This window comes from Meleagris gallopavo, chromosome 5 (genome assembly GCF_000146605.3).
Source record: "Meleagris gallopavo isolate NT-WF06-2002-E0010 breed Aviagen turkey brand Nicholas breeding stock chromosome 5, Turkey_5.1, whole genome shotgun sequence".
NCBI classification, from domain to species: Eukaryota; Metazoa; Chordata; class Aves; order Galliformes; family Phasianidae; genus Meleagris; species Meleagris gallopavo.
This window is the reverse complement of record NC_015015.2, coordinates 12,312,187-12,327,532: the sequence shown is the minus strand read 5'-3', so window position 1 is coordinate 12,327,532 and position 15,346 is coordinate 12,312,187. Positions and strand designations below refer to the sequence as shown.

Below are 15,346 nucleotides of genomic sequence, written 5' to 3'. Positions count from 1 at the left end.
CGCCAGCGGGAGCGGTGCCCCCCTGCCCCCGTCTCAGAGCCCGCACGAGTGGTGGCTCCGGCGGCGCTGGGGTGAATCTCCGCTGCTCTCCTTCGGACAGAGCGGCAAAACGCCCCGTCTGCCCTGGTGTACGTGTCCCGTGTAGTGTGCAGGGAAGGGAGACGGGCATGGCAGCAGCTGGGGTGCGGAGGGTTAGGGTTGCAGGAGCTGTGGCAGGATGCACCGGCGAGGCCTGAATGCCTGCTTCCCCTGCATGAATGGCAACAGGTTGGTTATAAGGCTGGCGGGACAGAAGGAAAGCCAGAGGAGCTGGATGTTTTTTGTCTGCCTGAACTGTGGGAAAAGAGAGCACGGAAATCTTAAGCGTGGTGAAATTAAGGAACGTGAGCAGTGCTGTACTGCAGCCACCCTCAGCTGCAGAGCCTCCAGGAAGAGCAGCAAGGCAGCAGCTGAGCGCCGGGGTTGAACATGGAAGACTGAGGTACAGGGAGGGGTCTGAGAAGCCCAGCACAGAAAGGCCATCCAAAGTCCTTGAGAGTTGGCAGAAGGAAAGCATAGAATGAGAGGAGAGCGGTGAGCTCGAGCCTGAAATTTGGAAAGGGAAAGGAAATGAAGATTATAGTTTGTTGGTAAAATGATGGTAATTGTTTTGTAGTCCCACTCGCCTATTGTTTCTGATGGTGATGGATCCAGGAGCCAAGGGGAAGCAGTGCAGGGCAGGTTCTGAGGGCCATGGGGGTTAATCCAGAAGAGATTTGATGTCCTCTCCCAGCCCGTTTGTCTTGCCTTCCATGACCCATATCAGCATTTCCTCTGTAGGAACATCAGTGTTGAGCTGTCAGGCGGCGGTGAGGATGAAAGGAGCCCCTTGCGGCTTCTGGCATTCCATCTTCCTCTCTGGCCTGGGCATTGGCAGGAACATGCTGCAGGACCTCAGAAGAACCTGAAAGCGTGCGTTAAGAAATTGGAAGTTTGCTCAAAGGCGGTTTTCATGGGCTCAGGTGGGGAGGCCACGCTTAAGTGGCCTGCAAGGTTTCTTTGAAGATACAAAGGCTGCAATTGATGAAGGAGAGTTGGCAGCTGCAGATGAGCTGGGTATTTCAAAAAGAGAGTGAGAAGGCTCCAAATTAGAGATCTGTGGGTGAGGGGAAGCAAAAGGATTGGAGAAGGAAACCGTCTTAAAAATATACATTGGAAAAATAAGTTTGTGTTTATACATTATTTTCATGGGGAAAATGAAAGATAGCATCATTTCCAAGGCTTATATTGCAGTTTGGGAGGTGAAGTATCAGAAAATAAAATCTTTATTAAACAAGGAACATAGGAGACAGTTACAGCATATTGACAAAAAAACTTTGCTGCCAGGAGCCTGCCTGGTAGCAATATAAAATTCTGGTTTTGTTTAACAAAATATTTTTTCATGGATCTAGAGGTTTGGACTACAACAGATAGAAGAAACCAAATCATTTTCAAAGATTGTCAAATTTAGGGACAAAACATTTTCCACAGAGGCTCGTTCAATACCAAGCTGCATCATGGCACTCCTGCCCCTCTCACCCCACTGAACCATAATGGTGCTACAACCATTCCTTGCTCTGTCTCATTCTACCAGCCTCCACCTGCTGGGATGCTGAAGGATCTCCCTTAACTCTGCAGTGTTTTTCAGGGCTGTAATGAGGTTCTGTAAGCCAATGTGTACACGAGATGAACATATGTACATATTTGTCACAGTCAGGCATTCAGCTTTTTCAGTTTCAATAGCAGTGGCTCCTCTTCTGTGCTTTCAGGCTTGTGTTACAGATGATGCACTCGCTTGTGGAAACAGCAGTGCCCATATAGCTCCACTGACTTCAGTTAAAGAATGAATGAAAAAGTTTGGGTTCCATGTCAACCACCTGAAAAAAGTCCTCACTGTGCATCCCTGTTGGGTGTTTTCTCTACTCAGGAAAAAGAAGTTGTGCAGGGAGGACTTTATAGGAAGGTAGATGTGCATGTCCAGGAATCACCTTATTTTTCTCTGCTAGTTCTCGTCAGATTTAAGTTAAATTAGCAGTTAAGCTTACTAAGATTTACTTGCTAAAAAGGAATGAAAACAGTTTTAAGAGCGCTGGGAGACTTGTGTGGGAGGCACGGATTTGGTAGATTGAGCAAGGAGATCACAGTCTGGAAAAGGATTCTGGTAAAACAGCAGCAGGAGGAGGTAATGTTATCATAAATTCCCAAATGATGTTGGCCTCAGAATTGTGTTTTATTTCCCTAGCTGGTACTGGCGACAGATTTTGATGGTCATCTGCCTTGAGCTGTGGCTAACCAAAGCCTGGTGTGAGTAGGAGAAAAACAGCTGTAGAGTTCAGGAAGACTTTTCAATGTGAGAAGCTGGAGCTGTACAGCTACTGTTCAGGAGAGAATATACGTGCTTTTGAGCAGCCTCATTAAAGTCACTGGGAGTGCTTACAACCTTAGCTGTTCATCTGAATCAACGCTTTTAGTGGTGACAGTGGAAATACTGCTTTGAGCCATAGATCTGTTTTATTTTTCAAACTCCTATGCAAAAGATCATCTGTCCTCTTACTAATTTTATCCTTTGTGTTAGGTCACCCTGCTGCCTCCTGTGTTGTGATGACACAGGCAGAGGAAGTCTTTCTTTCGCCTCTGTCTCTGGAGTCCTGGCATCACCTTTGCTGACCTATGCTTCAGCATCCCCAGGGTAACAGGATACAATGAAAGGTAGGTTGTCTTCCAGAACGAAGTCCCTACCTAATAATTCAGCTGAGAATTTCAGTGATTTCTAATCATATCTCCAAAGGAGTTTAAGGAGTTTTCTTTTCAATGGATGGGGGGGATGACTGAGCATTTATTCCCTAATATTTCTATATTTAGTAAGTACTCACCTTTGAGCAAAATTATAGCTTTGTTTTCTTTTCATTATGGAAGATGGATTGATAGATCAAAATTTTAGAGTGCTGTGTAGGCACAAGAAACACACAGGGAAGCTTTGCTTTATGCTTTGGTACTTTCCTAGTATAACAGTGTCTCATTTTGCATACCTGAAAGTACCTGAGGTACTTAACAAGGACATACCAACAGTGGTGATAAGTAATAAAACACTCACTCCTTAAATTTAAGCCTGCCATTCTGAGTTCATCAACCAGTTTGTACTCAAAGACACAGCTTGTTATAAAAACTTGTTGACCAACTCTAAGAAAAGCGACAATATAAAGAGGGAAAAGAGACGTTTATAAAACCTATGACTTTACGTACAACTATGAATACATCTGGAGAGCACATTTAAAATGTTTTAAGGCCAAGGGAAGCTGAGAGGGAGAGATTTATTTCTGAGAGTTATAATCTCAAAACAAAAAGCAGCCAGAGTTGGAGCACCGATTTTGCAATTGTCGATTGCTATAACTCAGTCTGTGCTGTCTTGTACTAAATTCATGACAATTCAACAGTATTCCAATGCAGTTCTTTATCAGTTCTAGATTACATCATGCTGTGAATCGCTGTCTGTTAATATTGATCTTTGTAAATCATTTGGAATCAAATGGAAAGCTGTGATGCACTTCAACATGCAATGTACTCACTCTGTCCTTGAAACTGATTTAAAAACAAACAAAGCTGCACTTGCAAAGATGATATTACTTTTCTGCAAGGTGAGATTTACCCCTTTGGACTGTCAATAGTTGGATGAAAGCCTTCCATCGAAAAAATGAGAATGAGGGAGAAAATAATTTGTTGTTGCTTGATGTTGACTGAGGGAGACATAGAGGTGCCGCATGCCTGAAGGGCTCACATCACAGTCACAAAGCCTGATACAAAAGAAGTCATCCCGCTTTTAGTGAGATACTCACAGAAATAGAAGCTAGACAGATTGAATGCTAGCTCCTGCGCACTTACCTGGCTAGGTTTGGGAATTTTCTTTCCCCTTTCTTCACAGAAGCACAGAATTATAGGGGTTGGAAGGAATCTCAGGAGATCATTTAGTCCAAACCCCTCTGCTAATGGTTCCCTACAATAGGTTGTATAGGGAAGCATCCAGAGGAATTTTGAGTATCTCCAGAGACAGAATCTCCACAACAATCTCTCTGGGCAGCTTGTTCCAGTGCTTTGGAGGTTATTTTCATATAGTTATCTAAATTTTGCTTAAATATGTACTTCATTTTTATCCATGTTCTTCAAATATTGCTTGGCTTTGCTATGAGCTGAGAAATATTTGTTGGGCTGCACCTGCTGACTGCATTTTGTTCTCCATCCATTTGTACTGGGCTGCATTTGATTGCGAGTGAAGGTTGTTTTAAGAATCCCTTTAGGATCCTTAACAAAGAGTGCCAGTGTAGAAATATCAGTATTGAACAGATGCATATCAAACTGCGAGACAAATGAAAGTTGTTCTGGGGGAAAAAAAGAAAGAAAGTAATATCATGTTATGTTAGAGATCATCACAGGTCTTTACTCATTCTGTTAACTCAGTGGAACTCCCACCTGCAATGATCTGATTTTACTGAAAGTTCTTGGGAGGTGGAACTGAGTAAATAGGTTTGAGATTGTGCACACAAGGCAAGGTGGCAGGAATGTTCTGCTGCTTCCTGAAGACCTGTGATGGTGTCCAGACTGTCTTTCTCATAGGGAGAGAGAAGAGCAATGAACACTGCAAATGGCTATTATCTGCCTTAGAGCCAGCACCTGCCTGAAAGCAGCACATAGCTGGACTGGGCCAGGCACTGTGCTTCTCTTGGAGCATGTGTTATCCTCAAATGATTTTCAAGATATACTTTACCCAAGACCATAGTAAAAGTGTCAGGATTTATCTTAAATGAACATTCCCTAACAGAAATCATCCTCAAGAAATTATGGAGCGAAATCACAGCAAAAATCTGCTTTTGGTAACTGAAATAAGGCATATAGCTTTGCTAATGTGATGCTTTGTTCTATGAAGGGTATAGATTTCTCTCCGTCTTTCTGTTGCTGATCCAGCAAAACAAGCAGCTGGTGATGAGGAAAAGTCGACTTACAATATTGGAAGATTCGTGTCAGCGCATAACAAAAATATGCTTATAGAAGCTGCTAAATATGTGTTACTAGGAGCTGAGCGCAGGAATCCTGAAGGCTCTAAATCTGCATGTTCAAAAGAGTAAATGCATGCACGTATAGCTGAACTGTGTAGCTCCTACCACGTGCTATCACTACACCACTTCCAAAAGTGGCTAGTGATTTGGCTTTGCTTTATTTGTAGTTCATCTGTTCTGGGGAGTCTTCTGAGGTCCTTGACTTTCTGAGATTGACCTAATCAACTTCTTTTTTTTCTTTTGAAAATGAAAGTCTGCTAATGCTGGGTGACGTTTTTAAAATCTCAGCCAGCTTACAGGTGCATGAACTTAGCAACAGGCACAAACCCATCACACAGACTATTTACAGAATACAGAACAGGAGGCACTGGTCTTTTCTTGAGCAAAGTGTGCGGTTCTCAGTGCCTCAAGTACATCCTTTTCATTTGACCACATACATGCAAAAATTAGGGTCTCTTTCTAATGGAAGAGGATAGAACATGCTGCATTATGCACAAAACACATGATTGCCCAACAGCTGACTATTTCTCTAATACATCAAAATAATTAGAACATTTCTTTCTCTGTTTTTAAATTGAAATGAGAGGTTTACTTTTGTTGAATGATTCACTTTTCACAACTGTTATTATTTCTCAAGCTTACACTGAGTCTGCAGCAGCAACTGAAATGTTCTCAGACAAACAAGAAGGAAAATAGCCTGTAAATCTTTATTGGTATAAATGGTTCATAAAGCTGGGTGTTGAAAGGTAAGCGTAGTTGAAATAAATCTGAGCAGTGCTGACTCCAACGTTTAAAGCATTGGTTAAATCTGTTGATTAACCCAGCTCCTCAATTTTTGACATGAATCAATAATTCTGAGATGTCTCTGCTTTTCTCTGGCTTTGTAATTATTTATGTGAACAGTGCCATGAAGTATGATGTTTAATCCTGTTGAAGTAATTCTTACATGCTGCATATGGTTGTAGTTCAATAATTGGCACTAAGGGTAAAATGGACTGTGTATCTTTTGTAAGTAAACAGGATTTATACAATACAAGTGTGAGTAAATGGAAAGCAGAATCCACATTCTGATACAAATCTCCAGCTGTTGGACATGCAGATTCCCTGATTTTTGTTTGTTTTTGAACCTGTGGCTCAGCACTACCAGCAGTCTATTGTTCTAGTGAGAGCTAGATCAGAGCTAATAGTGCCAGGGTGTGCCGTAGCTTTGTGCTCCAGGGAACAGGAAGATGCTCTACCCATAGTTTTCTGGATGTGGGAAAAAGCCTTCTCTAGGAATCGCAGTGCAGAAGGGCCATACTGGCCCAGCAGATAGTGGCTGATATTCCTGCAAGTTTTTCAGCAGGTCTGTATTTAAATGGTTGGCTTACTAAGCACAGTGCTATGCTTGTTCCTAAGACACCGCTTGTTTAGTCATTGTTTACTCATGGACTGATTCATGGGTGGATTCTGCCAGGCTTTGCAGATGTACTCCCCGCCTGTAGGTATCCTTGAAGTAAAGGGTTGGGGAATAAGAGGGAAGCAAAGAAATATCATGGTGGCACACGGTGCTCAGAGTTGGCCAACAAGAATTCAGAAGTGGGTCCTCCTATTTTAGGCTCCATTTTCATGGAGAACTGGACCTTTCTGTGCTTTTAGGATGGATGTCTGTCCTGCAACAGAGCCTGCAGGAGCGTACTTATTGGCTTTTCTATGAAGGGATGAGAGAAAAGGGGTATCCAGTTTGCAAATCCATAAGGGCCAGTCTTCTGCGAAATTTTTCAGCCTGTAATTAAAAATGGAACATATTTCTACAGGTTATTTTAAAATTGTTCTCCAGCTTACAGACATCCAGCCTATTTAAAACATAGAGAAAAATATTGCTTCCTAAAAATAATTTCAAAATGTTTTAGTCTTTTATTTGCTTTATTATGTTAATCCCCTTAAGATCCCTTCAGCAGATTAAGAGATCTCCATGCAGAAGTACTCAGTGGTGCTGTGCTTCTGTAGCTCAGTTTGACCATCGCATAAAGCAAGCAGAGGAATACATCCTGAAAAGAACAGTGCATCCCAGAAAAGGTGGTGTGGGAATTCAATGAAATTACTGTCCATTCTCCTGAGTGTATGTTTATACAGTTGTTAGCAGGTGTATTTGTCTATATGTACAAAAATGTGTATAATACTCTTTGGGACAAAACTTGGATGAGTGCATTTGGATTGCTAATGGCTTCTTTTTCAGCTTCATTTCCACATTATGTTACATCTCTTATCCTACTGATTATTTCCCCCCCATCCTCACTAAGTCTGAGTGAGAACTGTAGAATGTGTCTAATTTTTTGAGAGGTATTTTGAAGTAGTTTGAAAGGAAAAATGTTTAGATATAAAGGCTTTCATTTTTTGCCACACAGTGAAAGTCCAAGAGGTTTGAAGAGCATTTAATCCAGTTGGAAATCAGGCTATGGATGGTATATCAAATATGAATTAAAACTTTCAATGTTGAAAATATAAAGCTAATTACCTTGGCTTAAAAAAAAAAGAAAAGTACAGTCTTTTAATTCACTCCAGCTAATAAACAGTCCATAGACAGCAAGTTAACAAGCACATAAGTAGTCATAGGAAAACTTAACAGATGAGTCCTACGTACCTAGACATCTGCTCAGCCAACCAAGATTTCCAAAAGATCAGCTGTGTGTCTGGAAACGTAACTACTGGTGTCTAAAACAGAAAATAGGGAAGCAGAAGTTGGTTTTTTGTTGTTGTTGTTGTTGGGTTTGTTGTGTTTTTATTTTCATATTGTATGCTGTACCAGAAGAAAAAAAAGGAGGCAAAATCCAACCAACCAACCAACCAACCAACCAACCAACAAATTGTAGTAGTGGTGGTCAAGAATTGCTTGAAAGGCACATGCCTTAAGTCACAACAAAGCAAAGATATGTCAAAGTTATTTTGCTTTAGCTACAAAACATACATGCAGGAACACTACATACCTAGGAGGTGTGAGGGTTAAACGAACAGATCAATCTGTCTATCCAATAACTTGCATTTAAAAGAGGGAGCATTATATTCATTTCTGAGACACAGGTTTCTTTTTCATCACTGATGTGCAGCAGAACTCTGAATTCTGGCTGCAAAAAGATGCCAGAGAGCAGATGAGGCAAAATGACAGATTCAGGTAAAACACGAGCAGGCGGCTCACAACAAGCAATGCAGTGCGTGCCAGTCCTGCTCTTCCCTGGAGATGGGGCAGAACTGCCTCAGAAAGAACAGATGGAAACAGCTGCCAACAGATGAACACTGGAAAAGATTCAAGCCACAGTACTTGCTGCAACTCGGGAGTTAGAGGCCTGAGCTTACCGTGACAAGTATTAAGATTTTGAACCAGACAGCTGTCGGTCAATCCTTAGATATGAGACCAGAAAAAGCTGTTGTAGAATGAAAGCCGTCTCCAGGACATTCTCTGGTATCTTTGTAATTCCAGTATGAAAAAGTCAAGTACGTCTCTAACCACAGTGCTCCAGAACAAATTTGTCAAATTCCTTCATGCTCCTAGACAAAACAGGTCTGAGCTGTTGGGTCTGTAAAGTCTTGCTTACACTTCTGCGTGGAGAGCTCAGGTGGGTTGCATTTAACTAATAGGAGCTTGCAATTTTTTAATCCTGATGTCTTTCTTACAGAAGAGGATACCAAGAGAGATGTTGGAAAATTGAGCCCTGATGACCCTTCTCAGAACTTGAACCAAACAGTGCTTTCAGTAGAACAGCGTCTTCCTCTTTTGTGCCCAGGATGAAGTCAAAGCCACCCACAGAAGGCCTGTAATGCTTATAAGTGAGTTTTGCCTGGACGGAAGCAAGCCACCAGAGCTTATTTCTCAGAGAAGTCCTACGGTAAGAGGCTTCTTTAAGCTGTGGTTGTACATAGTACTAAAATTAAAAGAACACTGCTAATGTATTTTTTGTGAATATGCTTGTGCCATAATTCATTCACTCAAAACAGTGGTTTCTCTTGACCTTGAGATAAGATTTAACAGGTGGCAAAAAGATAAATTTAGGAAATTCAGTGACGTAATGCTGATAATTTTATGTTGTCTTGCATATTTTCTAGCACACCATGAAGAATAAATAAATTGCAGAAGCTGAAGTGTCCTTGGCAAACAAACAAACAAAATAGCACCCTGTGATATTTTTACCTTTGCTTCTCCTCACCAAACACACTGCTCACTCCCACAGAGCTTGAAATATTATGCATGTTAATTTATTTCTTCCAGAGTTGCCCTGGCTGTTGGATTTAACCTCTCTCTTGGGAGTACTTCTAAACCAAATGGCTGACTCCATCTCTAGCTTTGTTAATTAGGCACATTACTTTGTTGCTTTTTTCACATTGTTTAATGTAATTGGCAATTGTGCAGCTTTTTAAAGCTATATTTGGGCCTACGTTTTGTACAGCTGGCTCTGATCTGCAAGCTATTTCAAGTGTTTAGTTTTCTAGAAGGCCGCCTTCAGAGTGTAGAACATCTGTGCTAAGTACATCCCATGCTTCCTTTCCAAAATGAAGGAAATGACTGGTGTGACACATGTTCTGCCCTGTGTACATTTGTATTTCTATGGCATTACGCTTGTAATGGGAGCATTGAATGTTCTGTTTGAGGAAGAGAACTTCATCTACAAGCTGCTGTGATAATGTTTGCCTATGCTATAGTCTTTGTCCCAACAACCTTTATACAACTCATGGGGATATGTTACCATATAGACATAAAAGCCTGTGATTTTTCACATGCAAGTGAATCTTGCAAGCTGTGAATTCCTACAGATAAGGGTACAAAAGTTATGTCAACTGCCAAGAAAGACTGATGGAGTTACACTAGACAGACATTCAGCTCATTAATTTCAGTTGTCTTGGCATGAGACGATATTCTGTACCTGAATTGAAGAAGTATATATAAAAAATTTAGGAAAAAAAAAGATGAATGCATTGGAGAAATGGTCTCTCCTTTTTTATACAAATGCTGCCCTCCAGTGGTCTGGAAAAAAAAAAACACCACACCAAACAACAACCGATAAACACAGTGCTTATTGATGGCAGTAATGTAATTTCTGCTCACGTTGTAGCAAGTAGAAAAAAATTGTACTTCTCAGTATCACTTGGATTGTCTAGGCTTCAGCCTCGGGAAACCCACACGTGGCATAAGGCAAGGTGAAGGCAGTTGTAACAACAGGGTATTGCTTTACCAGTATAGGCCTACTAGCTCTCTTCTGTGAATGATCAACTGAAAACAAATTCTTTCTCATTAACGGCAGCATCGTAATGCTCTGCCACTCAGTGACAGTCAAAACTGCTGACTTCAAATAGAACCACATTGAGGAAATAGTTAGGAGTTGAATGAACAGGTTTCAGAGGGCATTTGTTCCCATATGTGATGGATTTTCTGAACGAAAGCAGCCTGGCTGGCAGTCAGTCAGACGCAGTACAGCACTCAGCAGCTGTAAGTCAACCAAGGGGACCATTCTGTCCTCCCAGAATATGAATCCCGATGAGCCACATGTAAAGCACAAGTCATTCAGATTTATCTTTCAGTTATGGCAAGCAGTATTACGATTGTTTTAGTAAAGCATCAATGTGAAGGAATGTTGCATGCCCAAAATGTAAGGTAGATGATCCCTAGGTGCGTTGCCTCTACACTTCCTTGCATGGCTTGAAATATTCTTTCCAAACGTGTGAGACCATTTCTCAGCGCGTCCTGTTCTACACCTGCATTTTAGGTGGAGGTGACTGCATGCCAGGAAGATTCACACCCTGCTGAAGGACTCCTCCACCAGAGAATCTGCAATCCTTCTGCCATCTCCTGCTCTTGTGCATGTGCTTTCTGTTATGTAAACAGTCTCCCCCAGCACTTCTAACATCTCAACTGCACAGCAAGTTCAAACCTTTTCTCTTTCCTTTTGTCTTCTTTTTCACATAAATAAACCAAATGAAAATAGGCTGCTTTTCCCAAATTTGTGCATTAATAGACAAAAACCTAGCTATTCCTTCAATTTTTCACTCTCTCTCCTTGGAAGCCTCTTTGGTAATGAAACGCTTGACTTTTCCAACATGTTTTTCCTGGTGTATGGGGCTCCAGGTGCTGAATGAAGGCTGTGACTGTTTTTGCTGTTTCCCCACCTACCGATTACCTGAAAAGATGAGAAAACAGAGCGTTGAACTCACCAAAAAGGATTTCGGAAATAGCTGCAATTTGAAAGCTGTCCAGCAGATGCTGCTGTTGGACAAAGAAAACCAAACGGCTCAAGGTCAGTTTAAGTGGGTTGGGGAGAACCCGTGTTTCAGAGGGCTTTTGCAGTTCCAGGTTGTTATTCAGCACCTCAGATCTGGTTCATAGAGACTGGGAGACCCATCTCACAACCATGTGCTTGCAACATTAGGTGACTGTGCTGAGCCCCACAACTCTGAATAATTCAATCTGATTCCAAGCAAAAAATAAATAAATACAAAAAACAAAAACAAAAGCAAAAACAGAGCACCAAACCCACTGCCTTTACAGCCTCCCTCCCTCTCTCTGATGAAGTGGGTTATTGGTTGTCAGTTTTTAATGCATTTTCATATAAATAATGGAAAGCTTCACTTCACATGCAGCATCTTCCTTCCTGTTGATGAATATAGGATTACTTGTTGAGTCTTATCTGATGTTGTTAAGACCCACGTGGAAGATAAGTTAGTGATGTTTTAGAAACAAATGTGAGCTTAGTGTCATGCCAACTGTATTATTGGGAAGACCCTGAGGTTTTTTGTAATTCTGTGGTTATAGGGTAGATCAGCATTCATTAACTTATATTGTTCAGATGTTATTCAGAAGTGTCTACGTATGTGAAAGATATATTTCTGGGTCTTGCCCATAGGGATGTCTCTAGATTCCTTCTGCTGGCTCAGATAGCTTTATGTCAGACATTGCTAACTCCTGGTGAGACCTTGGTGGGAAAAGGCAAAGGAGGCACTTTTGTGTGACACTATGGCTCATTTGTCCCGTTAGCCCTGAATCTCAGCTATTAACTGTCAAACCACAAGTTTCTACTCAACAACATTCACAGGTGTACGACAGGCTCTGCACAGGCCATTGAGGGAAGGTCTTGGCTGTGGAAGAGATTTACAGGACTGTGCATGATTCGAAGGTTCACCTTTGGATGATGTTCTTCTGGAGATGTTAATACCAATTCTATGAGCAGAATACGCCAGCTCTCCTCTTTGCAATATTTGACCCTTTGAAATATCTCTGCAAAATGCAATCTGTAAAATGAAAACTCTTTTCCCTTCCACATTCAGCAATGCCTATCATGTCTTTGAAATAACAAGTCATTCTAAAAGAGCAGCACTGATAGAAGGCAATTGCTCACTTTGTATTTATTTAACAGTGTTGGATACAGGGGATAAAATATTTTAATATTTTTTCACGTTCAGAACAGCTGCTTTCCTTTAATTATTAGTTTGCTGACTTTCCCTTGGAGGTGGCCTTCCATAGGAAATGCCAGACAGCTCTAAAACCTTCACTGAAAAGTTTTCCACCCACGTTCCGTCTGGCCCTGTCCTGTCTTGTCAAATCAGCTTGGATAAATGAGGACTCAGGTTTGCAGAGTCCTCAGTTCTCCACAAGCTCTGCATGTCAGTACAGTTGTCCAGATTCAGTTCTTTTTGGTCTTTCCCATCCTGCAGTACATTGATTCAGAATTATACTATAAGTTGATGACTTCAGAGTATTGGTGCGTGTAGCGCACGCTTGTGTGTTCCTGTAGGTCAAACTAGACTGCAGTCTGTCTTGCAGGATGATCCCTACATGATCCCAACTGGGATGATAATGGATCCCGATTAAGGAAGCAACATTTGCAAATGTTGGGTCAGCCTTGTGCCCGTTCTCTGCTCTGCTTGTATCCCTTGTCACTGCCGAAACAAAGCTCTGAATCCAAATGCTTCCACGTTGGCAGGGCTGTATTAGCAATGTGCCGTCCCCTTGATGCATAGAGTAACTTTGGGCATTTATTTCAAATATATCACTTTAGAAACAGACGGGAAAAAATGCACGCATTTTCTTTACTTAAGTTGAAAAATAAATACAGCTGTAATCTAAAGGTATGTTTATCAGCACTGATGCCCCTTGGCCTTACTCCAGTGGATTTCTCTCACTGACATCAGTGGGAAAAAAATGGGCCCTGCACAGTAAATCTAGGAATATTTTTTTCTTCTTTATCCATCCACCTATTTTGGGATGTGCTAAATGCTTGCTCTCTGTTGTAACATTAACATCAGTATGTGGAAACTTGGGTTGCTAAAATAAATCAGTGAAATGCAATATACATGACTTCACATAGAACTGCATGTACATTGTTGAGCACAAGCACTCTGTGTCCACTGTGCCATGCCAGCTGGACCCAGGGTGCTTCCTATTGTACCCCATGGGGTCCCAGAGTGAGGCAGGGGTGAGCTTTGTGCTAAGAGTCTTCTTAGTTGGATCTTCTTAGTTCCTGATTCTGGAGAATATTTCTTGATTGCCATTACTGTGCCCGTATGTTTGAATTCATAACACTTTCACCAGCCTCAGAGCACAGGGATGCCAAGGTCTGTAGTACTTCTCAATAGCATCTTTTGCATATGGGCCTGACTGTTCGCTGGAGGCAATGGAATTATCATCTATATGGGAAGCTTTGATCTGTGGGGATCTGACTGTGTTTCTTTAGTTTTTAGTGAGTTAATGACACTGCCTCCAATCAGACTAAAGTGGGACTTTTTTCTGATCTTAGCAATTGCTCCTGATTCATGCTAGTATGAATTAGAACACTGAAATTCATTTAATTCTTATTTTAAGGGGAAAAAACGAATGTAAATAAGGGGAATAAAAAAGGAAAAAGCTGAACATTTACAAGCTGGACTGTGTTTTCTGCCCACAGCGAAGCCAACAGGAGACTCTTACAAAGCTGGATGTTGGTTAAGGTGCCGAGGGGGCAGCCCTGCCCCAGCCTCTCTGACCAGCCAAGCCCGGCGTGCCCACACAGCAGCCCTGTGTCCTCTGTGCCCTCATTCGTCATCCACTGTGGTCACCGCCGCATGCACAAGGGAGCTCATGAGTTGTTCCTTTCTTCTTCCTGTTGAAGAGGTACAAGCTGCACAAATTCCTTCAGTAATAATCACCTAAGGGAGAATACAGTGACTGATCTTGTCATCAAACGCTCAGAGCCGATGATGGTATCTGTTATTTGTTTGGCTGTTCTTTTCTCTGTGAAGTTTAAACAAGAGTCATAAGTCACAGGGATATGACAAGGAGCAGGTTGTTGTGTGTGGGCTCCAGCAACTGGCTGTTCTTGTCCAAATGTACAGATACACCCTGATACTTGCTTATCAACGACAATCTGCTCAGAGCTTCATGTTTTTCAGTTTTGTGGCAAGCTTGCAAGGTTACATATATACACTGAATGAAACATACCCCACCGGTTATTTTTAGAGAGGCTCTAAACAAGAAGCAAATCCCTGGAGCAGTGCTGCCAGAGATGCTTAAAGTTCAAATCCAAATTAAAACTGCCAATCTTGGGCTTAAATTCCAACCTGAACTTGAGGAAAACTGTGATCTGTACCTTGAACTTTGTGACAGAAAGCGACTTCTAAGTGTTTTCTAATGCCTGAGTGTGTATGGATATGATAAAGTCACTTAAAATTAGATATTACATGGAAAATTTGAATATTTGGGAATGTAGTACCTGATCTTGCAAAATATTGTTGTAAGGCTTTAATTCATGGCAGCTGCAATGGAATCTGGAGAGTTTAATTTATTAGGACTCCCACTTCTATTACAGCTTTGTAAGCTCTCATCATGTAATTGTGAGGTAAATATGCTTATTTACCTCACAGACCTTCTTCGTGAGGAGCACTGATGTGTTAAGACTTGGTTTAGAAATCACTAGGTTACCACAGGAAGAAAGTCAACCCCTTTTCAGCAATGTCTTTGCACAAATTAACTGAAAGTAGTGCAGCTGAAGCAGGTACTTGATTTCTTTGCTGAATCAGAGCCTGTATCTTCTTCCTGCCAAGGCAGCGATCTTAACATCGTTCCTAAATGCACCAGTAACTCTAGAAGCTCTAATGAAAGTCAAGATAATGCCACAGATTTTATAAATAAGGGTCTTTATTTAGAATACTGTTGAAAACATTCTTGGCAATCACATCGTATAAATATATAAAGTTAAAGTTTGGCACAACAAACCAAGCAACATTAAATATATATATTCTTAATTTTTCCTATGTTTGTTTTGTTTTTAATTTTAGCTTTC

The 15,346-nt window shown here is 41.3% G+C and overlaps 1 long non-coding RNA gene across 2 annotated transcripts; it reads left to right on the top strand.

Moving 5' to 3' along the window:
• Nucleotides 1–23: 23 nt before the first annotated feature.
• On the top strand, nucleotides 24–15,340 carry LOC104911023. 2 transcript variants are annotated; one of them, XR_002115001.1, is made up of 4 exons: nucleotides 24–2,727; nucleotides 8,720–8,929; nucleotides 11,161–11,329; nucleotides 13,973–15,340. It is a non-coding gene; the product is annotated as an uncharacterized LOC104911023 (long non-coding RNA). The 2 variants fall into 2 exon arrangements; XR_793574.2 differs by lacking the exon at nucleotides 11,161–11,329.
• Nucleotides 15,341–15,346: the final 6 nt, after the last annotated feature.